The following is a 25,569-nucleotide window of genomic DNA, read 5'->3' as shown; positions in this document are numbered from 1 at the left end:
CCTGCTGCCACTTTACAATATATCAGCTTCCATTTGACACCACTAGCTTCCGTTGTGGCACTCCTCCAAGATGGGGAAAAGGCCCATAGAAGTCTCCAGATGCAGGGGGAAGGGGAAGAGGAAGGGGTGGGAAAAGCTTAAAGGAGGGATCAAGGGTGGTGACAGAGTCACCAGGGAGAATCAGCAATGAAGTGGAAACTTTAACAATACAAATGTTAATATAATTAAGTTATAGTATTCATCTCTAATTGGCTGGGTATACATTTATGACTCATTTTGATAAAATTAGGGGCCATCCTTGGATTGGGGAATTCCCTATTTATAACATCGCTCCTATGAGGAAATAGGTTCTGACCTCTAATGTTTTGATTTAAGGCAGTTTTCAAAAATCATCTTTGTTGTAAAGTCTGAGATCTTCCTATACTCATCTCTGTTCCCCCTCTTTCCTATCAACCAGAAGGACCTAGTTCTTCAGAAAGTAATTCCACTCTGATCTCCAGCTTCACAGATGATTGAGGGACAGAGAAGGAAGGGAGAGGGGTTTAGAAAGGGGATAAAAAGGGGAAAGGGAGCAGAAGAGTCTTCCAACCTCCACCCACCACTTCTCGTTCTCAGCTGCACACCCGCAAAACACTCAATTCAATCCACAAAAAAAACACAAAAACATTTGACTCACCCCGAGGAGTCAGCTTCAGCTCCCCATCCGATGGTCCTTCTTCTGATGCAGATAGATCAACCCTAGAAGGCTGCTTCCCGCAACTCCCGCTTTACTCCTTCCCTGTTTTTTGCACCATTTGGGCATCATTTACTCTCTCGTCTCACACCTGAGTGCAAAGAGAAACACTATCCTTCCCCCTCAGCCACTTCATTGTCTTCACCTGCTGGTCAATGCCTGCAGATCAACGTTTAAGCAAAGGGAAAACGGGGTTGTCACTCAGTCAATCGTATTTTTGAACGGTTACTGTGTGCAGAACACCGTACTAAGCGCTTGAGAGAATACAATGTAACAGACATATTCCCTGTCCACAATTAGCTTACAGTCTAGAGGGGGAGACAGATATTAATAGGAATAAATAAATTACCGATCTGTACATAGGGCGAGGGGGAGGTGAATACAGGGAGCAAGGGAGGGCGATGCAGAAGGGAGTTGAAGAAAACGAAAAGAGGGGTTAGTCAGGGAAGGTTAGTCAGGGAAGGCCTCTTGGAGGAGATGTGCCTGCAATAAGACTTTGAAGTGGGGGAGGGTCACTGTCGAATTTGAGGAGGGTGGGTGTTCCAGGACAGAGGCAGGAGATGGGATGAGGTAGATCAGATCCAGGGGAAAAGCCTTTGGATCCTTACACACATACACCTGAGGAAATGTAAAGAGAATATTGAAGAAGCTGTTGGGCTCCAAACGCCGGACCACTTTGCACGGAGCAGGCTGCTTTTGGGTCAGTAAGAACCCAGGCTCTGGGTTTCCAGCACCGTGGGTGGCTTGCACACCTCTGCAAACCTAGAGCCAGGGAGGGGGACCACCTCTCCCCCAGGAACGGGGGTCAGCAAAGGCAACCCAAGCTTCTTTTATTACTTCGTAAGAGACACAGTATCTCCAAGCTGGAGGTCAGCTGAGCTCCCATGGTACAAATCCTCCGAACAATAGGCTCCAACTCCCCCCCCCTCCCCCCCCCACGGGCCGCAGGTGATGTGGGGATGCTTTGTCTCCCTCCTGCTGGGCTTTTCTGGTCTTCAGGTCACAGATCAATATTTTCCTTGATGCCCTTCGCAAGGCACAAGGCGGGTTGCGCTTTGTGTTGGGAAATGGAGTCATGCTCGGAGGTCTGACAGCCTGGTCACCAGGGCAACGCCAACTGGAATGCCCAACAAAGGCGCGCACACACACACACACGCACGCACACTGGAGAGTTGGCGACATAATGACCCTATTTGCATATGAAAATAGGAGAGGGATGGGGAGGGGAGCATATGGAGTTACCAGGCTAAGGGAAAGACTTGTGTGTCTTCAAGAAAAAGTCAGAAATACCACATTTTCCCAGCAAGAAACACAATTCCCCAACTTTTTCCTACCTAAAGTTGACCCTATGGGGTGCCTGGCTATATTTAGGACATCCTGCTCCCCTATTTTGCTTTTTCTCATATATGAGAAGATAGCGATAGCTCTTGACCAGCCCTCAACATATCTATAATGAAACACCCAGTGCATTTTCAGCATCCCTCCTGGAGTGACCCCTATACTGTAGTCATCAGTCAGTGGTATTTATTGAGTGTGTATTATGTGCAGAGCACTGTACTGAGCACTTGGGAGAGTACAGTACAGCAGAATTATCAGATAGTTCCCTGCCCATGATGAGCTTACAGTCTAGTCATCACCAGGAAAGATGACTTTGAGGGCATTATTTTTCTCATCCCTAACAATCAATCCACAATATTTATTCAGCACTTACTGTGGGCATAGCACAGTACTAAACACTTAGGAGAATATTTTAGGGATAGAAAAAGCAATCACTACCCTCAGACATTTTACAAACCAACAGGGTGGATAGATAAGCCCCTAACAATTTATAGCTAGGCAGAAAAGAGAATAACTAAATGTTTCAGTAGCAGCACATAAATCCATGAGTATGTAAGTACTACAGGTGGTGGTGAGTAATAAGTGAAGATTGATAAGTAAAAGAGGAGCAAACTGGGGGAGAGCCTAAAGACAGGCATTTTTGCTAGATATGGAGGGAAATGAGTAATCATGGAAAGTTTTGGAGGAAGGGTGAGATGTGAGCACAGTGGTGTTTTAGGAAGATGCTTCGGGCTGGAGAATGTAGCATAGACTGATGAGGTTGAAGGCAGGGAGACTAATGAGCAGTCTGGTAGATCCATTGATCAAGGATAGTACTGAGGGCTTACTCTGGGCAGAGCACTGTATTAAGCGCTTGCAAGAGTACAATACAACAGAATTAGCAAGCACATTCTCTGCCTATAATTTGCTTACAGCCTAGAGGGTTACAGCAATTTAATTGGGAGATTAGATTTCTTGAACCAAAGTGTGACCAGTTGAATGGAAAGGAAAGAGAAAATCCCCCAGAATCCCAGAAGCAACAGTTCCATCACCCTTTCAGCAGTAAGGGACCACTACCTTACTGCTAGTGATGGGGACAGAGATGGGGACATCTTTAAGGGGCAAGGCCTGGGGCAATTATTTCAATTGGCTCTACTTAAGGGACATTCTAGCCAGTTGACACTGAGCTTTATTTTAGATGGCTTTCAGGACATTTAGAGCTGGATATCAACCTACCTAGGGCAAGGATAACTGGTCTTCCATTTTTTCAGTTGCTCTCTTGGCCTGGTTTATTATTCCCAGTCCTTCAGAGAAGCAGCGTGGCTCAGTGAAAAGAGCATGGGCTTTGGAGTCAGAGGGCATGGGTTCGAATCCCGGCTCTGCCACTTGTCAGCTGTGTGACTGTGGGCAAGTCACTTACTTAACTTCTCTGTGCCTCAGTTACCTCATCTGTAAAATGGGGATTAAGACTGTGAGCCCCATGAGGGACAACCTGATTCCCCTGTGCCTACCCCAGCACTTAGAACAGTGCTCTGCACATAGTAAGTGCTTAACAAATACCAACATTATTATTATTATTACTCCACTTTCAGCAGCAGGTACTATTCCTCAGTATGGCAAGAAATCAAAACAGCAGTCACAGATCACAATTAACCAATCAATCAATCAATCATATTTATCAAGTGCTTACTGTGTGGAGCACTGTACTACGGGTTTGGGAGTGTGCAGTGTAACAGTTGGTAGACATGTTCCCTGCCCACAACAAGCTCTTCCTGAATTATTGAACAGTATTCACTCCATGCATCCTCCTCTGTGATCACATAGGCATTTAATGGGGCTTTCAAACAATTTGAGACAACTTGTAATACAGTTGGGAATGAGCATTTTAAAATTCTGTGCTTTATCAAATCAAAGTGAAGAGGGGTTTTTAGGTCTGGTTTGCTGGGCCTTTGCCAATGGAGTCCCTGGCTCTAGTCTTTATTTGTGAAATTTACACTATTTAATTATGCATAGAAAAATGCATTAAGATAACACAGAAGGAAACGAAAGTGGCCACCCAGAAGAGAAAGGTCCCAGGAGCTGGAACTCTGGAGAAAGGAGCCCAGATTGGGGGAGGGTCTCGGTAGCACTGACTTCAAGAATGCCATCCAGGAAATGAGACCACTGCAGGAAGCAGAGCCAGTTCCTGAAACAGCAAAACAAAGAGGGAGTAGTCTGAAACCAAAAATGCAAACAATTTCCAAGCAAGGTAGTGGCAGTCTGACTCTCTCCATTCCTTCACCTACACTCTTCCCCTCAACTTGTAACTCCCTCACTTCCCGTATCAGGCAGACCACAGCTTTCCCAACATTACCGTCCCTTAGTACAGTGCTCTACACACTGTAAGAGCTCAATAAATACCACTGATTAATTTATCCTGAAATTCCACCTTTCCAACAGGCCTTTTCTGATTAATTCCAAACATAATAATAATAATGTTGGTATTTGTTAAGTGCTTACTATGTGCAGAGCACTGTTCTAAGTGCTGAGGTAGATACAGGGTAATCAGGTTGTCCCACGTGAGGCTCACAGTTAATCCCCATTTTACAGATGAGGTAACTGAGGCACAGAGAAGTTAAGTGACTTGCCCACAGTCACACAGCTGACAAGTGGCAGAGCCGGGAGTCAAACCCATGACCTCTGACTCCGAAGCCCAGGCTCTTTCACTGAGCCACATACCAAGCTATAACAGCTCAACTGCCTCTAGAACCTGTATATACCTATACAAGTATATATACATATATTTTTGTCCATTCATAGTATTTTCGTTGGTATAGTCAGATGTACATTTTATAATTTATTTTAATTACAGTATTTGTAAATGTTTTAACATGTCTCCCATGAAGATTGTAAGCTCCTTGTGGATAGGGAAGGTGCCTTAGGCTTCTGTTGCATTTTCTCACATACAGAGAACAGGGCTTTGCATTCAGTGAACACTCAATAAAACCCATTATTACCAAATTCTAACACCTAAGAATTATACTTTCCAAGAACTGACCTTTCCCTTCAATTTGGGAAACCAGTTTCTCCTGTCTCCAGATGAAAAAAACCACCCTAATTTTAGTAGAAAAAAATTAACCTATCTGCCTAAATTCAAGTTTGGAGTGCTCTGCAACCCTGGGTTAATTTTAATAAAGGGGAAAATCATATTATAAATGAAAGATTTACAAGGAAGAAGGGATCCCATTGCTCTCTGTCTTCCAACCATTTCTCCTGACCAACATTACTGTCAAAGTCAGGTTTTTTTTCTACCTCATTGACTAAATTATTCATGTCGATTAATTCCCTCTGCTGGAAGACTCAAGGACTATCTTTATCATGAAATTGATGGGCAAAGCTCGATGATTTAGAAAAGGATGGCATTGTTCAGGTACCCATTAGAGAGAGATTTCCCTGATGAGGAGGCAGGTAAACATTTCTCATTAGCAACTAAATGTGTCTTTTCTTGGAGATTTTGCCCTCAACTGCTTTTCTGAGACAGACAGTTGGGGAATCAGCTGTGCAGGATTAAAAAAAAAAAAACAGGGCACCAGGTGAGCCTGCTTTATGCTGTTACCCTTAGCATTCTTGGGAGTTGCTGGGATGGAATAATAATTATTGTGGTATTTGTTAAGTGTTTACTATGTGATAACTGTGGCATTTTTTAAGCACTTACTATGTGTCAGGCACTGTACTAAGCCCTGAGGTGGATGCCAAAAAAATCAGCTTGGACATAGTCCCTCTCCCACATGGGACTCACAGTCTTGATCCCCATTTTACAGATGAGGTGACTGAGGCACAGAGAAGTGAAATGACCTACCCAAGGTCGCACAGCAAACATGGGGTGGAGTCAGGATTAGAACCCAGGTCCTTTTCACTCCCAGGCCATGCTCTTTAGACTAGGCCAGGCTGCTTGCTCTTTAGACTTTTCATTTCTACTACGAGGCTACCCCTTGGGCTTCTAGGCGCTTGGTATTAGTGAGAATCTGTGACCACTCTCCAATCTTATCACAGGCCTGACAGAGTGGTTTCCTCCTTTGCAGGGCTGGAGAGTTTAAGCGTGCCTATCCAACATTAAATTGAAGATGAGTACCTAAAGTTGTGGATGGCAGTGTCTTATAAACCTATCTTACGCTGTAGAGTCGTCTCCGACCGATAGCGATACCATGGACACATCTCTCTCAGAATGCCCCACTTGCATCTACAATCATTCTGATAGCGTATGTGTAGAGTTTTCTTGGTAAAAATCTGTTTTATCATTGCCTCGTTCTGCACAATCAACTTGAGCCTCCACCCTTGACTCTCTCCCGTGCCGCTGCTGCCCAGCATAGGGTAGTTTTAGCTTGTAGCAGATTGCCAGCCACTCGCTAGCCACGGGCCAAGCTAGAAATGGAATAGGTATGCCTCTGCTTGGCTCTCCCTCCCTTAGTCGAGAATAGTAAAGTACTGGAAACTCTCCAGGTGTGACCTTGAGAAGGTGTCTTATGAGCTAAGCTTGAGCAAAACCCATTTCTGTCTTTGTTGATACGCATTTGTCTCTGCCTTATTGACAAAAAAAGTTTGTCCGATAAAAGTCTCCTGATTGACTGCCAGTGGTCAAGTCTGAATGGGCCAGGACAGACATTTTGAGTCGCTCTCCCAAACTCTTCCAAGTTGTTGCTTTATGCAACAAAGAGAAGAGGTGGAATAGGGGTTTTTGATAAAGACTGGATGGATCTTGGGGTTCTTGAGCTTAAGTTTGTGCTGCAACAAGCAAAAGGACCAGGGGACTCCCACCCAGCAGCCATTTCAATCCCTCCCGCTCTGAGCCTATGCAGCTGATTTCAAATCAATGAATCCATGGTATTTATTGAGAGTTTAAGATGTTCAGAACACTGTATTAGCACTTGGGAGAGTACAATACAACAAAACGTGGACCTTTCTTGGAGTCACACTCCCTGAGATGGAGGAGATGAATCAGTTTGATCCTGGGAAGCGACGAGTGTGTGGCACTTATGAGAAACACACACACACAAACACACCCAAAGGTACTGTTTGCACATCCTAGATCTCACTATTAGGAAAGCAGAAGCTGAGGAGAGGAGTAGTAAGGCACAGGCCTGGAAGTCAGGGGACCTGGGTTCTAATCCTGCCTCTGCCATTTGCCTGTTGGGTGACCTTGGACAAGTCACTTAAGTTCCCTGTGCCTCAATTTCCTCATTTGTAAAATGGGTTTCTTTACCTGGTCTTCTTCTCCCTTCAACTCTGAGTCCCCTTTGGGAATGGGACAATATTTGACCTGATTATCTTGATCTTTCCAGCGCTTAGTAGTGCTTGGCACTTAATAAGCACTTAACAAATACCACAATTAAAGGGAGATGTGCGAGACAGAGGGGAGAGACTCCCAGGCTCGCTATCGTCAGCAACACAAGGACATCTGACCAAACGGACACTGCCACCTTGAGCTGTCTGCTGGGCAGTGGACAGGGGAGGAGAACAGGTGGAGGAGGAAGAGAAAGAGATGGAGTTGAGGTAGAGGAGAGCTCCCTGTGGGCAAGGAATGCGTCTAACTACTCTGCTATATTGTAATATTAATAATAGTGGTTTTTGTTAAGCACTTACCATGTGCCAAGCACTGTTCTAAGCACTGGGGTAGATACAAGGTAGCCAGGTTGTCCCACATACCTTCCCAAACACTTAATCCAGTGCTCTGCACACAAGTTATGGCTCGATATTTTTTTAATGGTATCTGTTAAGCACTTACTATGTGCCAGGCACTGTACTAATTGCTGTGATAGATACAAGCTAATCAGGTTGGGCACAGTCCATGTTCATTCATTCATTCATTAGTATTTATTGAGCGCTATGTGCAGAGGACTATACTAAGCGCTTGGAATGTACAATTCGGCAACAGATAGAGACAATCCCTGCCTAGTGATGGGCTCATAGTCTAATTGGGGGAGACAGACAGCAGAGCAAAACAGAACAAAACAAAAACAAGACAACATTAACAAGATAAATAGAATCAAGGGGATGTACACCTCATTAACAAAATAAATAGGGTAATAATATATACAAATGAGCACAGTGCTGAGGGGAGGGAAAGTGGAAGGAGCAGAGGGTGGGGGGGAGGGTGGGGGAGGGGAAGCAGAGGGAAAGGGGGGCTCAGATGAGGGGAGGGTAAGGGGGAAGGAGGGGGAGCAGAGGGTGGAGGGGGAGCAGAGGGAAAGGGGGGGCTTAGTCTGGGAAGGCCTCTTGGAGGAGGTGAGCTCTCAATAGGGCTTTGAAGGGGTCCCACATAGGGCTTTCAGTCTTAATCCCCATTTTACCAATGAAGTAACTGAGGCTCAGAGAAGTTAAGTGACTTGCTCAAGGTCACAGAGTGGACATGTGGAGTGGTCGGAATTATTCATTCATTCATTCAATAGTATTTATTGAGCGCTTACTATGTGCAGAGCACTGTACTAAGCGCTTGGGATGAACAAGTCAGCAACAGATAGAGACAGTCCCTGCCGTTTGACGGGCTTACGGTCTAATCGGGGGAGACGCACAGACAAGAACAATGGCAATAAACAGCGTCAAGGGGAAGAACGTCTCGTAAAAACAATGGCAACTAAATAGAATCGAGGCGATGTACAATTCATTAACAAAATAAATAGGGTAACGAAAATATATACAGTTGAGCGGACGGGTACAGTGCTGTGGGGATGGGAAGGGAGAGGTGGAGGAGCAGAGGGAAAAGGGGAAAATGAGGCTTTAGCTGCGGAGAGGTAAAGGGGGGATGGCAGAGGGAGTAGAGGGGGAAGAGGAGCTCAGTCTGGGAACGCCTCTTGGAGGAGGTGATTTTTAAGTAAGGTTTTGAAGAGGGAAAGAGAATCAGTTTGGCGGAGGTGAGGAGGGAGGGCGTTCCAGGACCGCGGGAGGACGTGACCCAGGGGTCGACGGTGGGATAGGCGAGACCGAGGGACGGTGAGGAGGTGGGCGGCAGAGGAGCAGAGCGTGCGGGGTGGGCGGTAGAAAGAGAGAAGGGAGGAGAGGTAGGAAGGGGCAAGGTGATGGAGAGCCTCGAAGCCTAGAGTGAGGAGTTTTTGTTTGGAGCGGAGGTCGATAGGCAACCACTGGAGTTGTTTAAGAAGGGGAGTGACATGCCCAGATCGTTTCTGCAGGAAGATGAGCCGGGCAGCGGAGTGAAGAATAGACCGGAGCGGGGCGAGAGAGGAGGAAGGGAGGTCAGAGAGAAGGCTGACACAGTAGTCTAGCCGGGATATAACGAGAGCCCGTAACAGTAAGGTAGCCGTTTGGGTGGAGAGGAAAGGGCGGATCTTGGCGATATTGTAGAGGTGAAACCGGCAGGTCTTGGTAACGGATAGGATGTGTGGGGTGAACGATAGGGACGAGTCAAGGATGACACCGAGATTGCGGGCCTGAGAGACGGGAAGGATGGTCATGCCATCCATGGTGATAGAGAAGTCTGGGAGAGGACCGGGTTTGGGAGGGAAGATGAGGAGCTCAGTCTTGCTCATGTTGAGTTTTAGGTGGCGGGCCGACATCCAGGTGGAGACGTCCCGGAGGCAGGAGGAGATGCGAGCCCGAAGGGAGGGGGAGAGGACAGGGGCGGAGATGTAGATCTGCGTGTCATCTGTGTAGAGATGGTAGTCAAAGCCGTGAGAGCGAATGAGTTCACCGAGGGAGTGAGTGTAAATGGAGAACAGAAGTGGGCCAAGAACTGACCCTTGAGGAACTCCAACAGTTAAAGGATGGGAGGGGGAGGAGGCTCCGGCAAAGGAGACCGAGAATGACCGGCCAGAGAGGTAAGAGGAGAACCAGGAGAGGACAGAGTCCGTGAAGCCAAGGTGAGATAAGGTATGGAGGAGGAGGGGATGGTCGACAGTGTCAAAGGCAGCAGAGAGGTCAAGGAGGATCAGAATGGAGTAGGAGCCATTGGATTTGGCAAGAAGGAGGTCATGGGTGACCTTAGAGAGAGCAGTCTCGGTAGAGTGGAGGGGACGGAAGCCAGATTGGAATTAGCCCGGGTCCTTCTGACTCCCAGGCCTGTGCTGGTGCTGCTTCTCACTAAATACCATTGATTGATTGAGGAGCAGGGAGGAAAGGGGATGAAGAGGGGAATGAAAAAAAAGGAGTTGGAGAGGAGGAAAGACTGGAGAGAAGAAATGGAATGGAGAAGGGGAAAAGGGAGGGAGGGAAAGAGGGTAAACAGGGCCCCGGGTGGCGGGGGTGGGGGAAAGCGTGTGTTAACGGGCCAGTGTTCTTGCCCATCCCTGCCCAAAGTCACCCTGCTGGGTGGTATGGAAAAGGGCAGTGTACGCAGGAAAGGGGTGCTGCCAGGCAGTTTTGCTGTGGGGAAGCTCTTTCCTTTTCAATTTAATAAGAAAAAGTAAAGAAACAATCCTGATCGTCACCATGTTTTGACTAAATAAGTTGGGCAAACAGTCCTTCCTTCCTGGAAAGATTTGCACTCTGCTTACTCAGACAATTTGGGGTGTTTTGGTTTTTTTTTTGCTTTTTTTTTTTTGCAGTTTGTAAACGGTCAGTAACAAGGACTTACTGTGCTGCCCAGCCTGGCTCTCACATTCCCCGCATTCAAGGTCGCAGGCTCTGGGCTTTCTGGCCAGGAATGTTGTTTTGCTGAGCAGGTGTGAGGAAGAGACTCCTCTTGGCTCTTTTTCCCTCACCACCTCTTTCTCCCCCAGCGCTCCCCTCTGGGCCAGAATAGCAGTTTGCTCAGGAAATTATGGTATTCACTGAGGATTTACGGTGTGCAAAGTATTGTACTAAACACTTGGGAGAAAGCAAACAAAACAATACAAAAGCTTTTTTATGATATTTATGTGCTATGTACAGGGCACTGTAATAAATGCTGGTGTAGATACAAGCTAATCAGATTAGACACTCTCCCTGCTCCACACTGGGTTCACAGTCTTAATCCCCATTTTATAGATGAGGTAACTGAGATACAGAGAAGTTAAGCAACTTTCCCAAGGTCACACAGCAGACAAGTGGCAGAGCCGGGTTTATCACCCAGGTCTTCTGACTAGAGGACTCATGTACTTTCCACGAGGTCATACTGAGTTGAGGAGCTTACCATATAGTGGGGGAGATAGACTTAAAATAAATTATAGATAAGGAAGCAGTGGAGCATAAGGATATGTACATAAGAGTTGGGGGTGGGGTATCAAAGTGCTTTGGGGATACAGACTTAAGTGCACAGGTGATGCACAAGTAAGGGCCAATAGGGTAAGAAGATGATGGTGATGACGATGATGGTATTTGTCAAGCGCTGTTCTAAACCCTGGAGTAGATTCAAACTAATCAGATTGGACTCAGTCCCTGTTCCACATGGAGCTCACAATCTTAATCCCCATTTTACAGATGCAGTAAGTGAGGTACAGAGAAGTTAAGTGATTCTTCCAAGGTCACACAGTGGACATATGGAAGAGCTGGGATTAGAACCCAGGTCCTTCTGACTCCCAAGCCTGTGCTCTATGAGGTTTTCCCCTTCCCAGAGCTTCTGGGACAACAGCATCCATCCTTTCTAGCCTGTCAGGCAGAGAATGGAAGGGCTGATGGGTCCCATCCAGCCAGATAGATGGGTGAAAACAGGGACAACCCACCCTCCCCCATCTGGATTTTGGTCCCATCTTCTTTCCCAAGTTCTGGTTTCAGTTTGAGACTTTCCACAAGGGTTTTCATCTCCCCAGAGGGCGGATAAGTGACCCTGACCCTGATTTACAGACAATCAGCAGTTTGGGCTGAGAGTGCGTGACTTGAAAGAGCCCAGCACCAAGCTCTGTGCAGAGTGAAGGGAAAAATAAGCCATGATTCCTGGAGGCAGTACAGACCCAGTTACAGACCTACAGAGAACATAAAATTAGAGTAGCAGTGTGGCTCAGTGGAAAAAGCCCAGGCTTGGGAGTCAGAGGTCATGGGTTATAATCCCACTCTATCGCTTGTCAGCTGTGTGACTTTGGGGAAGTCACTTCACTTCTCTGTGCCTCAGTTATCTCATCTGTAAAATGGGGATTAAAACTGTGAGCCCCACATGGGACAATCTGATGACCTTGTATTCCTCCCAGCACTTAGAACAGTGCTTTGCACATAGTAAGCACTAACAAATGCCATTGTTATTATTATTATAAAATGGAAATAGCAGACATATAAACAATCAAGAGAAGCATAAGCCACATGTGGCCTGTAGTTTGGGTGAGAGGGGGAAAAAGTGACCCAAAGGGGACTACTTCTACCCTAAAGGGACTAATTCTTCCATTTAGCCAGTAGTCTGTGGGGGTCCTGAAGGCCAAAGTGGGTGATGGTGCCCCTGAAGCTGCAAGCTCCCTTCCAGCCAAAGCAAAGAGCAATGAGCTAGCTGGGGACAGAATGGTGCTTTGGGGCTCCAGGCCCTGCTCTTTACAAAGAAAATCACCCAGTTGAGTGTGTGTATTTGAGAAGAGGAGTGTGTGACAGAAATGAGTGTCTGTCTCTCCTTTTTCTACCACCTTCTCCTGTAGAAAACCATCATCTCCCTGCACCCCAAATTCATTCACTCATATGTATTTATTGAGCACTTACTGTACTAACATTTTCTCTGCAAGAGCCAAATAAGGAGCACTTTATAGGCTAACTTTATTTTGTTTGATGATAATGCACTGGATGCTTAGTAATTTGGCAAAGAATGTATTAGTAATTGACAACTTTTAAAAAATGAGGTCTATATACACCCATGGAACTGCCTAAGGGAACCATCCATAGGATTGAGTTTGATGCACTTATGGGAAAAGAAAAGCTAAAAGCACAAAAACCAGAACACATGTACATGTGCTATGAAGGTGATCACAAGTGTTACGGCAGAGACAGAGTGAACAGAAGTAAATACAATCAATCTGGGAAGGCTTCATGGATAAGATGGGTCTTTAGTGGTGTTTTGGAGAAGTGGATCTCTGGGACAAAGACCCTACAGTTGCTAAGGAAGGGCAAGGCAAAAATATCTCTCCCTGACAATGGCTTCAAAGGGACCGAGGGATGAGAGGAGAGGTCAATCTGCACTCTACCCAGCCCTTAGCATAAGGGAGTTCAAAGGAGGTGAGCTGGTCCCTCTAAATTATTTATATTCAGCAGATGCTCTCTCCAGCCCCTCTGATTGATGCTCTCTCTCCCAGTCAGACCTCAGCCCTGCATCACAATAGCTCTGGTATTTTATCAGTTGTAGACACTTAGCTCACCACCTCCCATGAAGCAATGGAAGGCAGGTGTATGTAGCACAGTTGGAAGAAACAACCCTGGCTTTCATCTTCACTTATCTCTTTAAATGTTTATTGATTTGTCTCTTTACTTTCTCCTCCCCCAACAAGGGAATAGCTGATCCACAGAGTGTGCCTGATTTAATTCCCTTAATTAACCTCTCACTCCACAAACTCCTCCTGGTATTAATGATCCTGGCTCACCTTACCTCTTTTCTCAGAGTCCATTCAATCAGTCAATCAGTGGTGCTTATTAAACACTTACTGTGTGTGTGCAGAACACAGTACAATATAACTTGGGTGAATACAATACAGCAGTGTTGGTAGATATGTTCCTTGCCCACCAGGAGCTTGTAGTCTAAAGGGGGACAGATGTTAAAATAATCTGTCAATAAACCAGTGGTATTTGAGGGCCTTCTGTGCACAGAGCATTGTGCTAAGCACTTACAGTACAATACATCAGAGTTGGTAGGCATGTCCCCTGCCCACAGTGAGCTAAATTATGGATGTGTACGTAATTGCTTTGGGGTTAAAGGTGGGGTGTTTATCAAGCCCTTAAAGGGTACATATCCAAATTTACTGGTGATGCAGAAGGGAGAGGGAGTAGGGGAAATAAAGGCTTTTGGAGGAGATGTGATTTTAATAAGTCTTTGAAGGTAGGGAGAATGCTCCTCTGTCATATATAAAGGAGATGGGAGTTCCAGGTCAGCGGGAGGCTGTGGGCAACAGATTGGCAGGGAGATAGATGGGATTGAGTTAGAGTAAATTGGCTTTGGAAGAGTAAAGTGTGGAGGCTGGGTTGTAGTAAGAAATCAGTGAAGTAAAATAGACGGGGGTGAGCTGATTGAGGGCCCTAAAGCTGATTGTAAGGCGTTTCTGTTTCATGTGGAGCTGGCAACCATTGGAAGTTCTTGAGGAGGGGGGAAAGTTTGCATATTTGCTTTATTTCTATGCTGTCCATCTTTTTTTACTGACTTTGTAAGATTTGTTGTATCAAAACAATCATTATGTGGTGACTTGGCCCTATCATGAATTGTTTAATATTTTTATAGGTTTTCTGATTATTTAGACATTAGAAATTAATCAGAAGGATTTCTGGACATGTGAATTCAGAATGTCTTTGAAGATGGGGAGAGCTTAGGATCTGTAAGATTAAAAGGAGGAAGGAATTTCAGGCAGGGGAGATGTTATGAACAAAGTGGTAGGAGTGATGAGAACCCAGTGAGTAGATTATCTGGACAGTACTGAAGAGCATGAGTTGGGGTGTAGTGGGAGAAGAGTGGATAGGTAGGAGGGTGAGAGCTGATTGAGTACCTTTAAAACCAGTTGTAGGGAGAGCTTGATGTGGAGAGAAACGGGCAACCAATTAGAGGCTTTGCAGGTGTGGGGAGATATGTGTAGAAAAATGTTTTAGAAGAGTGATGCAGGTGGCAGAGTGAAGTCAGACAAGAGAGAAAGGAGAGGCTGGAGGCAGAGAGATAAGCAAGAAGTTGAATACAGTAGTTGAGCCAGGATATAACAATTGTCTGGACCAGTGTGGTGGACATTTGAATGGAGAAGAGAGTATGGTTCCTGGAAATGTTATAGAAGAAGAAACTGCAAGATTTGGCTACAGACTAAATATGGTGGTTAGGAGGGAGAGGAATCAAAGATAAAGCCAAGTTTATGGGCTTGAGAGACAGAGAGGATAGTGGTAGAAAAGTTATATGGAGGAGAGGATTTGGAAAAGAAGATGAGTTGGGGGGGGGGGGCATATTGAGGTTTAGGTGCTGACAGAATAGCCATGTATGAATGTCCTGGGAGTGGAAGGAAATATGAGATAGCGTAGAAGTAGAGAGATACTGGTCAGTGAAGTAGATGTGGGATTCACCCAAATAAATGTGGGAGTTGAAGCTCTGGAAATGGATGAGTTCCCCAAAGGGGAGAGAGTAAATTGAAAAGAGGTAGAGACACAGAACAGAGTCTAGCAGGATATTCACAGATAGGGGGTGGGAGGCAGAGGAAGAGTCACAGTAAAAGACTAAGAAAGATTGGCTGGAGAGGTAATCATGAGAGAACTGTCTCCGAAAACCCAAAGTTAAATAGTTTCCAGAAGAAGGAAGTGTTTAATGGAGTGCAAGACAGCTGAGAGTTGAGGAAGATTAGGATGGGTAAAGTTAGATTTGGCAAGAAGGAAATAAGGAAATCACTGGTGACTTTGGAAAGGACAGTCTCAGTGGAGTAAAGGGCAATCTTAATGGAATGAAGAGTGACGGAGGTGGAAATCAGATTAAGGGGAAACGGAATGGGATTTGGAAGAGAGGAAGTGGAGGGAGTGGATTTTGCAATGTACTCAAGGAATTTGGACAAGAATGGGGGGTGAGGGGGGAATGGTTGGGGCGGTAGGTGACTAGTGCAGTGGAATCCGGAAAGGAGTTTTTTCAGGGTAGGTGAGATATAGGAATACTTGAAGACTGCGGGAAGGGTCCATCACAGAGTGGCTGTTAAAGAAGGCCATCAGGGAGAGAAGAATGGAAAGATTTTTAGAAGGTGGAAAGGGGTGGTATAGGAGTCATCTGAATGGGATAGATTTTGAAAGCAGCAGGCTCTCTCCTCTTTGGAGATGGCCAAGCTGGATGAGAGTAAAAATAGGAGTGGGAGGGAACAAGAGAGAGGATCCAGAGAGGTGAGGATACCCATGACGGTTTTAATTTTGTCAACAAAGTAGTTGGCAAGGCTATCAGGGAAGAGAGAGAGGGTTGGTGGGACATGAGATTTCAGGAGGGAGTTAAAGGTTTGGAATAGCTATGGGAAAATAGATAGGAGGAATTGAGGGAGAAGAAACTTCCTCAGCTTCTGGAGCTACAAACCTCAGACAGTAAATGACATCTACTAATGAATAAGGCAATTGTTTCCTTGGGGCCCTTTTGAAAATGGGGTCCTCCCTGGGGTGATCACAAAAGTTTATCACCGTAATCAATGGCACAAATATTCATGACCTTATAGAAAGGAAAGGAAGCACCTCAGGAACTCTTTCTGCTCCTTGTTCCTGAGAAAGGTGTGGGGTCACAACATCTGGCTCCAGATAGAAAAAAGAAGTCCCTTCATCCCAGCCAATTCTGGCCCCTTGAAACTAGTAACAGATCTGGGAAAATGTACACTTGGAGTGGCTGCCTTTTGGGGTTTCACCTAGACAGCAGGGGAACCTGTGGGCCCTCCATTAATCTGGGACTGTCACTGTGGACAGTCACTCCTGGGCTCACTGGCAAACCCCCTAGAGGCCCCCCAAAACTCATTTTACGTCTCTGCTTCCATGGATATCGCATCTAGTGGGCAGGCAGGAGCTTCCCCTAAAAAAGAAGCAGTGGTCCCAGTAGATAGAGCATGGGCCTGGAAGTCAGAAGGTTCTGAGTTCTAATCCTGTGTTCACCACTTGTCTGCTGTGTGACCTTAGGCAAACCACTTAACTTCTCTGTGCCTCAATTACCTCATCTGCAAATTATGACTGTGATCCCCATGTGGGACAGAGACTGTGTCCAACTTGATTAACTTTTAAGTGCCCTAGGATTTAGTGTAGTGCCTGGCACATAATAAGCTCTTAACAAATACCATTAGAAAATTATAAGACTATCCAGATTTTTTTCCAGACTCCCCTCAAAGAAGATGTCCAGGTGCCCTCCTCCTCGATAATCCAAATATGTTGCCATACTCTCTGGGATTATTTCAGTGAAGTGGCCACAATCAGAAACTTTGAATTATGCAACTCAAAAAGCAATGCAGTAATCAATAATTATGTGAGACAATAAGGGATTAGAACAGGGCAGGGCAAGAACAGAAATCTTAACCTCTCTAGGCCTCCTCAAGGAAACTTTTTATGATTAATCTCTTCCACTCTCCAAATCACCAAGACGGTCTGTGTCACACCCCCTCCTCCCTCCTCATTCTTGTCATTTTTGTACTGGTATCTTTCTATTTACATTGCATTTATGTTTGCCTAATATCCCCTGTCAGACTGAGGGCAGGTACATGTCTACACTCTAATGGGAATTCCAAGGGCCTAGAATTATGCTCTGCCCTCTTGGATGTTCAATAATATGCTGATGGATAGACAGACTGATTGACTACATGCTCCTTAAGCAAACATTGCATTCTCTCTTTGCTACAAGTCTAAACCTTGGAATTTGGATTTTGGTTGCACTTCACTGATGCTTTGCTTGTCATGAGTAGAATTCCTTCTTTTCTGAAAAAAGTCTTAGACAATCTAAGAGCAACTCTCTCTCAGAAGAAGGGGAGGGGAGGGGTCTCAGGTCAGAACTCTCACTTTTATGCCTTGTTAGGCAAGGGGTCTCTTGCTCCACCAGCCTCTAGGGTGAAATAATTACACAGAAGGAGAAGCTCTGCATGGGGGAGACACAGCTCAGGATGATTTTGAGGGAGATACCCAGGCAGCCAGCTTTCTCTCATGGACACCAGTTGTGTCTTTTTCCCTCTATTGCACTCCCCTGAGCACTTAGTGGGGGCTCAGGAAATACTACTGATCAACTGCCAACTGCCATAGTCAACTGAAGTGACTCAGGATTTCAGGGCTAGCCTCTTCCAGCAGCTGGAAGATTCTGCCTTCAGTCAACCTTGGTGGGATAAACTGCCCTCCCTAGGTATAAATGATTTAACTCGGGGACCCAGCAGTTTTCATTTATTGCTGCATGGCCCTCCAAAAGCTTTCCTGGAGCTCCTCAAATCCTCTCAATATTTGTAGACTATTGAACCCAGAGCAGTTTCATTAAATGATCACAGATGGAAGGGTTTTAGTTTTTTTTCCCTTGCTTTGAGAATGTCATTGAGAGGGAGACAGAGCAGAGGTACATATGGGCAGATCACAGAGCGAGGAGCCTATTCTCCCACCTCTTTCTCCCCTCAGCAAAGCCTAGAGTTGATTACAACACCATATGTGATAACAAAGGTGGGATTGGGATCACTATATGAGTTAGTCAAGTGCTGGGGAGAGAGGGGAAAGATGAAGTTTGAGTCAACAAATGACTGGTTGGAGGACTGTTTCTTGGTAAAAAATAACACAGTATCTGATGAGTGTCCCCTAAAGTGTGTTCTTTGACCTCCACATTCTCAGATTTTAATATCCAACTTGATATATTTATTGTTTTCATCCATAAAAAGCTAGAGAGTCACACTATATTAATGATTTACCTTTTTGCTCTCCCCAAAAGAAGCTAGAATGCCAGCATCATTAATGATTTACTGGTGTCTTTTTCTCAGGAATGCAAACAGGACAGGGTTCAGTAGACCTTTAGCAATGGGTCCGACAAATCCCCTCCAAAGAAGCAGTCAAGGCATAAACAGTTCTATTCTATGCAGAAAGTGATCCTTTCTCAGGGAACCTCCAGCTCTCCTTAATTTGGGAGGAGCTCCAGGATGAGTGTTCCTGATTTTCCCAATGGCTAAATTCTAGGCCACTATTCAAAATCCAAAATCTCTTGGTATTCGAGAAGAATACCCCTTCTCTAAAGATACAATCCCAGGGTCCTAACGTCTCTGAGGGACTAGAAATCTAAACACCTAAGATCCAAAAGCAAATCTGAGTCTGAATTTTCTGGGCAAATCCTCTGCTCAGGTGTACATGGATGGCACCATGACTTTTGATTGAACTGTCAATTGTGTTAAAGGAACTGTCAGTTGTGTTAGCTCACCTCTGCCTTATCAATTGAAATTACCTTGACCCAAGCACAGAATTCTTTACGGAGATTCACTCAAAATGTTCAATTGTAAAGTCCCTCTAGAAGCACTTGCCCCTGGGAAAATCATCACCTAACTGACAAGAGTGAATGGCAGCCTTCTTGATGGATAGGTGAGTCCAGTTTCAGGGCATGAGACATTCAGGTGTTTTCTATTAGAGGGGTCACCAAATCTACTCCCCGAAACATGAACACTTATGTTCTCTTTGTAATACTCTGGTGGTATTACTTCTGTTAAGTCAGGAATTTCTGGGTTACTTTAGAGAAGCACAGAATTCTAGGCCTGGATGTGACCTCTAAACTGTAAGCTCACTGTGGTCAGGGAACATGTCTACCAATGCTGTTATATTGTACTCCCCCAAGCGCTTAGTCCAGTGCTCTGCACATAGTAAGTACTCAATAAATACAATTGATTGATAATTAATTGACTTCTGGGGCTCATCTAGTCTACCTTGTGGTTTCTAAAGAGACTTCCTCTCTTGAGCGATCATCAGTTCTTTTCAAAAAGGTACTGGGTGGAGGTTCCATACAATTTCACCAACACCATTGGGTCTGGAGACGCCCAGATCAACAGTTTCAGAAAGAACTGTACTCCCAATTTGGGGAAATGCAAACCATGTCAATCAGTAGTATCTATTGAGTGCTTACTGTGTTCAGAGCACTGTACTAAGCGCTTGGGAGAGTACAATGTAATAGAGTGGGGAGGGAGACACGTTGTCTGCCCAAGACAAGCTTACAGTCTAGGGGAGCTTGGCATTCATACTGCTATTGCCTTTCTCTAGGATGCCATGGTATTCTTGTTCTTCCTGTGCTTCATGCACATACCAGACCAGCTTTAAGATCAAACTCTTCTGGTTGATTTAGGTTAACACAAGCCATTACTAAAGTTTCTGATCTGATTATCTATTTTGTACAGTGCTTGACACATTATTACATTATCACCATCATCATTATTACTATTAGTCCCCCCATAATTCCCTCTGCTCATAGGGTAATTCTAGAGCTGTGAGGTCCTGGTAGAACTTGAAATACCTCTCGTGAGCTAATCCCAGCATCAAGAAAGTCCCATGTCATCAGTCAGTCACCAGCATTATTGATGGCCTACTATGTGCTGAGCACTGTCCTAGGACTGTGGAGAGCTTCAAAAAAAAAAAGAACAAGAACCAGTGTCATTCCCTGAGAATATTAGAAGCTATAGAGAGAACACTATATTAACACAAATAAAGAACTTTATGAGAGGAAAAAGCTTGCGGCAAGTGCCAAAACAGATTCCCAAGAGCACAGATAAAAACATAATCATACATATAATTTGCTGAGTTATACCTAACAGTTTTCCCTTGCAGCTGTAAAATGGAGATTCAGTACTTGTTTTATCGCCTACATAGACTGTGAGCCCAACCCTATTATTTTGAATCTACCATAGTGATTCAAAGTAAAATGCTTTGCACATAGTAAGCACTTAAATACTGTAATGATTATATTGAAGGGGATTTGGAGTGATAGAGGTGATTGGGTTAATATAGGAAGGCTTCAGAAAGGAGGCGGGTTTTTGGTAGCAGGTTAAGGAAAAACCACTGTGGATTACTGAAGAGACGAGGAGGACATTCAAAACCGAGGGAACAATTTTCTTCATTCTCCCCAAGATCAGAGCAGTGAGGGAAATCACGCTCGATAGATTAATTTTCTTTAACCCTAACATCAGAAACAAAGTATCCAAATCTCGATTCCCAGCACAACCAGTTACCTGAACTGAGGCTTGCTCAGATAATTGAAACAAGTTTATATAACCAAACCGAACTGGGCCTGTGCTGGCCTGAGATAAGCCAACAAATCCAATTAGATTTGCTTACTTAAATTAAGCTGCTGTCCCAATTAGTTCAAATAATCGGCTTTGTTTACATTGGGTGGTCCACATCCTTATTTCAATAAGTTGATACAGAAACCTGCCAAACAGGAGGCAATGGGGGAGAAGTGGTACAGCGACAAAACTATTAATTTAATTAAGTGACAAGTATCACCCCCTAGCGGACCAAGCCAAGATTCCACCAGACTGATATTCTCCTGCCTATTGACTTTTGACACTTGACATTTAGGGGTCTCCGTCCTGTGACGGAGACGGACCAAGGTCTCTCACAAATTTAAAAATAATTTTAGAAGATGAGACATGGGGCTTTGGCCCTTTTATATCTCCTGAAGGAGCCCAGAAGAGTCTATTCTTTTAATTTCTTGAGGGAAAACAAGGGTATATTTACTTATCATTCCGTGAGTGCTTCCCTGGGGAGAGTACAATGCAGTAGAATAGGCAGACTTGATCCCTATTCACAATTGACGTGCAGAAGGATGTTGAGGGATGAAGAAGTCGATTCCGCTGATGGTAGGCGTTTACTCCAAGGTAAGAGTACACATCTGTGGACACAAGCATACATCTGTGGACACAAGCGTACACTAGCGAAACAGCCTGGTGTAATGGAAAGAGCGCAGGCCTGGGAGTTAGAGGACCTGGGTTCTAATCCCTGATCCACCACCCACCCTCTGAGTGACCTTGGGCAAATCACTTCACTTCTCCATTTTTCAATTTCCTCAACTGTAAAATGGGGATTCAATAACTGTTCTCCCTCCTCCTTAGGCTGTGAACCCCAGGTGGGCCTGAAATTGTGATTGACTTGATTAACTTGTATCTACCCCACTTTGACACATAGTAAACACTTAACAAAATATCATTAAAAAATCTGATAATATTGCTCCTATTGAAATGGACTATGTTCCTCACTTAGCTCCCATGAGAAGCTATGTTGCCTAATTGAAAGAGTTGTTGCCTATGTTGCCTACTGGAAAGAGTTCAGGCCTGGGAATCAGAAGACGTCATTTCTAATCCCAGATCTGCTACTTGTCTGCTGGGCAGCCTTGAATAAGTCACTTAACTTCTCTGGGCCTCAGTTTCCTCATCTGTAAATGGGGATTCAATATCTGTTCCCCCTCCTACTTAGACTGTGAGTCCCTTATGGGACAGGGAATGTGTCTGACTTGATTATCTTGTACCCACCCAGAGCTTAATATGCTTGATATTCAGTAAGTGCTTAGCAAATATTACAACTATTACCGTTACTGTGAGCTCCCTCAGAGCCAGGGACCATGTCTAATTCTTTCTTTCTCAGTGTATATCACAGTTCTCTGCTCACAGTAAATGCTTAATAAATACAATTTCTACTATTATTATTATTATCATTTCTCTCTGACAGCCCTGATAGAGGGTCTATTGACAGAATATGTACCAGAGCACAGAATGTATGAACAGAAGAGAAGATTACCTTGAACCTGATACCCTCATACATTGCTATCCAGAAAGAACCACGCTGCCTAATTTAGTGATGTGTGCAATGTAGGTAGACTGTAAATATTATTGAGTATTTATTGAGCAAAGGTTTTTTATGGTATTTGTTAAACACTTACTTTGTGCCAGGCACTGTACTAGGATCTGGGGGAGATACAAGCTAATCAGGTTGAACACAGTCTATGTCCCAAATGGGACTCAGAGTCTTAATTCCTATTTTACAGATGAGGCCACTGAGGCAGAGAAAAAATAAAGTGACTTGCTTGAGGTCACACAGCAGACATGTGGTGAAGCTGGAATTAGAACCCAGGCCTTCTGACTCCCAGGCCCATGCTCTATCTACTAGGTTACACTGCCTCATGCCTAAGGTTCCCAGAGCTAAACTCTATTCTAGGTTCCCTATTCCACTGGGTCCCCAAATCCACTTTATACTTGTTCTCAGAACTGGGGTAGATACCAGATAATCAGATTAGACATAGTACCTATCCCACATAGGGCTCACAGTTTAAGTAGGAAGGAATGGGTTTTAATCCCCATTTTATAGATGAGATAATTGAGGCAGAGAGATGTTATGTGATTTGCCCAGTCATGCAGCAGACATCTTCACCTTCAGCTACCACCTCTCAGTGGATGACTCCTAAATTTACCTCACTAGTCCCATCCTCACATTTCCTTTTGCTTCCAGGACATCTCCACATGGATGTCACCTAGAGCCTTAAACTCTATATTTTCAAAACTGTACTTCTCATCTTCTATCCTAAATCCACTCCTTTATCTGACTTTCAATCTCAATTGATAACAAAACCATCCTCCGAAACTCCAAAGTCCATATAAAACCTTGATATTATCCTTGACTCCCCCTCTTTCATCTTCAGCATTCAGTCTGTCACTAAATCGTGTCAGTTTTTCCTCCTCAGCCCTTCCTTTTCATCCAGTTGTCACTCTCATACAGGGGCTCATCAAATTCTAGCTAGACTTCTATATCTGTCTTCTCACGATTTTTTGTGTGTGTGTGTGTGTGTTAAGTCTCTCTCCTCTCCAGTCCAGACCTCACTCAGCTGCCCTTATTGTTTTTGGAACTTTGGAATTTTATCATCTTCTCCGCTCCTCAAAAATTTTCAAAGTTTACCCATTTCCCTCTATAATAACAATAATAATGATGGCATTTGTTAGGTGCTTACTACATGCCAAGCACTGTTCTAAGCGCGGGGGTAGATATAAGGTAATCAGGTTGTCCCACGTGGGGCTCACAGTCTTAATCCCCATTTTACAGATGAGGTAGCTGAGGCACAGAGAAGTTAAGTGACTTGCCCAAAGCCACACAGCTGATAAGTGGCAGAGTCAGGATTAGAACCCACGACCTTTGACTCCCAAGCCCGTGCTCTTTCCACTAAACCATGCTGCTTCTCTACAGCAAACAGAAACTTTTGACTATTGGTTTTTAGGGACTCCATCAGCTCTCTCCCTGTTATCAATTCCCTTCTCTCTCTACATTCTCCATTCCACCCAACCCAAAGTTCTCACTGTACCTCATTCTCAACTCTCCCACCTTTTTCCCTTTGCTCTCTCACCATTCCTCCTGTCTGGAACTCCGACCCATAAAATCAGCAAGATCACAGCTCTTCCCAACTTCAAAGTCCTTCCGAAATCCTTCCTCCTCCAGGATACTTTCCCCATTTAATTTTCCTATAGAGCACGGGCCTGGAAGTCAGAAGGACCTGGGGTCTAATCCCGGCTCTGCCATCTGTCTGCTGTGTGACCTTGGGCAACTCACTTCACTTCTCTATGCCTCAGTTACCTCATCTGTAAAATGGGGAATGAGACTGTGAACCCCATGTGGGACAGGGACTGTGTCCAATCTTGTTTGCTTGTATCCACTCCAGTGCTTAGTATAGTGCCTGGCAGACAGTAAGCGCTTAACACATAACATAATTATTATTATCATTATTAGACTCCATCATGATCATCCCTGCTAGATTATAAAATCCTTGAGGATAGGGATTATGGCTTTTACATCTGTTACATTGTCCCAAAGTCCTTGGAAGTTTGGCACAGAGATGACAGTAAATACTACTGATAGATTGATTGCCAAGATTTCAGAAATAGTTGGAATGGTTAATTGGGGCCTCTAATGCAGGGCTCTGTGTTTCAGCCAGCACCATAGCTTGCCCACTGCCACTTCCACCCCAAGAACCAGAAACTTGTGGGTGCAGAGGTGCAGATTCAGGCCTCACTGCCAATGAACTGATTGAGCCATTCATTCCTTGGAAAGACCCTGGCTGCAGCTAAACTTTAAGCAAATGAGTTTGAAGCAAATCATCATCAGGAAAGGGCTTGGTGGTGATTTATCAAAGGATCCCAATTTGCACAGATAAAAGACAAGGCAGCCAGCCCCTAAATCCATCCATCATCGAATCTCTTCTTAATCCGACTAATTACATTTTAGAAGTCGTCCTCTGGGCTCTTCAAAAAATAAAATAAAATGAATCCCTCCCCCCCATCATCCAAACCCCAAATCCTAAAACAAAATGGGCTGGTGGAAAAAAAAAAATCTTGGGGCTAAACTGACCTGAGACTTTTCTGTTCTGATTTTTTTTCCTCCTAAAGGATTAAAGAGAAGAACAAAGACACACCCAGCTTGCAAAGCATGGAGACAATAAGATGTAAAGCAACCCTCTTCCTGACCCCACATTAACACAGGAATCAGCGTACAGCAGGCAAGTGTCACTGAACACTGGGCACCTAGCTATTTCCTGTCAGCTGGTCCCTTTGATCTGGCCTGATCCTTCTTCACTTTATTAAAAACTTTCTAATCTTTTGTCTTTGATCTCCCCAATGCATTCTTCAAAGAGCTTCGAATTAGCAAACATTCAGACAATATTTGTCAGCATGTACATATACAGACCTAGATATATAGTCTTTTTATCAATAGGGACCATTAATGCCCTACTGTAACATTCTCTATCCTCTATAGGGTGAATAAATAATTAATTTTCATCCACCCCCACAGATAAGATGCTACAAACCCAGAAAGATCAAATAAAGAGAGGATGTTGGTATTTCTTACTTCCCTCATTCTTCCTTAGGTTTAAACGAGGGATAGATGGTCCGGTCCTGGAAAACACTGATCACGTCTCCTGTTTACTGGAATTAGATTGGATTGCAGAATTCTGGGCTTTGAAGATGGGTTAGTTTGTGTTGAAGGTGCCA

General features: G+C 44.6%; 1 long non-coding RNA gene across 1 annotated transcript; it reads left to right on the top strand.

Moving 5' to 3' along the window:
- The first annotated feature begins 1,298 nt into the window (after positions 1 to 1,298).
- On the top strand, positions 1,299 to 25,177 carry LOC114814962. Its single transcript, XR_003762752.2, has 2 exons — positions 1,299 to 1,433; positions 24,967 to 25,177. It is a non-coding gene; the product is annotated as an uncharacterized LOC114814962 (long non-coding RNA).
- The last annotated feature ends 392 nt before the right edge of the window (positions 25,178 to 25,569 follow it).

The sequence above is a fragment of the Ornithorhynchus anatinus genome, chromosome 11 (genome assembly GCF_004115215.2).
Source record: "Ornithorhynchus anatinus isolate Pmale09 chromosome 11, mOrnAna1.pri.v4, whole genome shotgun sequence".
Lineage (NCBI taxonomy): Eukaryota > Metazoa > Chordata > Mammalia > Monotremata > Ornithorhynchidae > Ornithorhynchus > Ornithorhynchus anatinus.
This window is presented reverse-complemented; position numbering and strand designations above follow the sequence as displayed.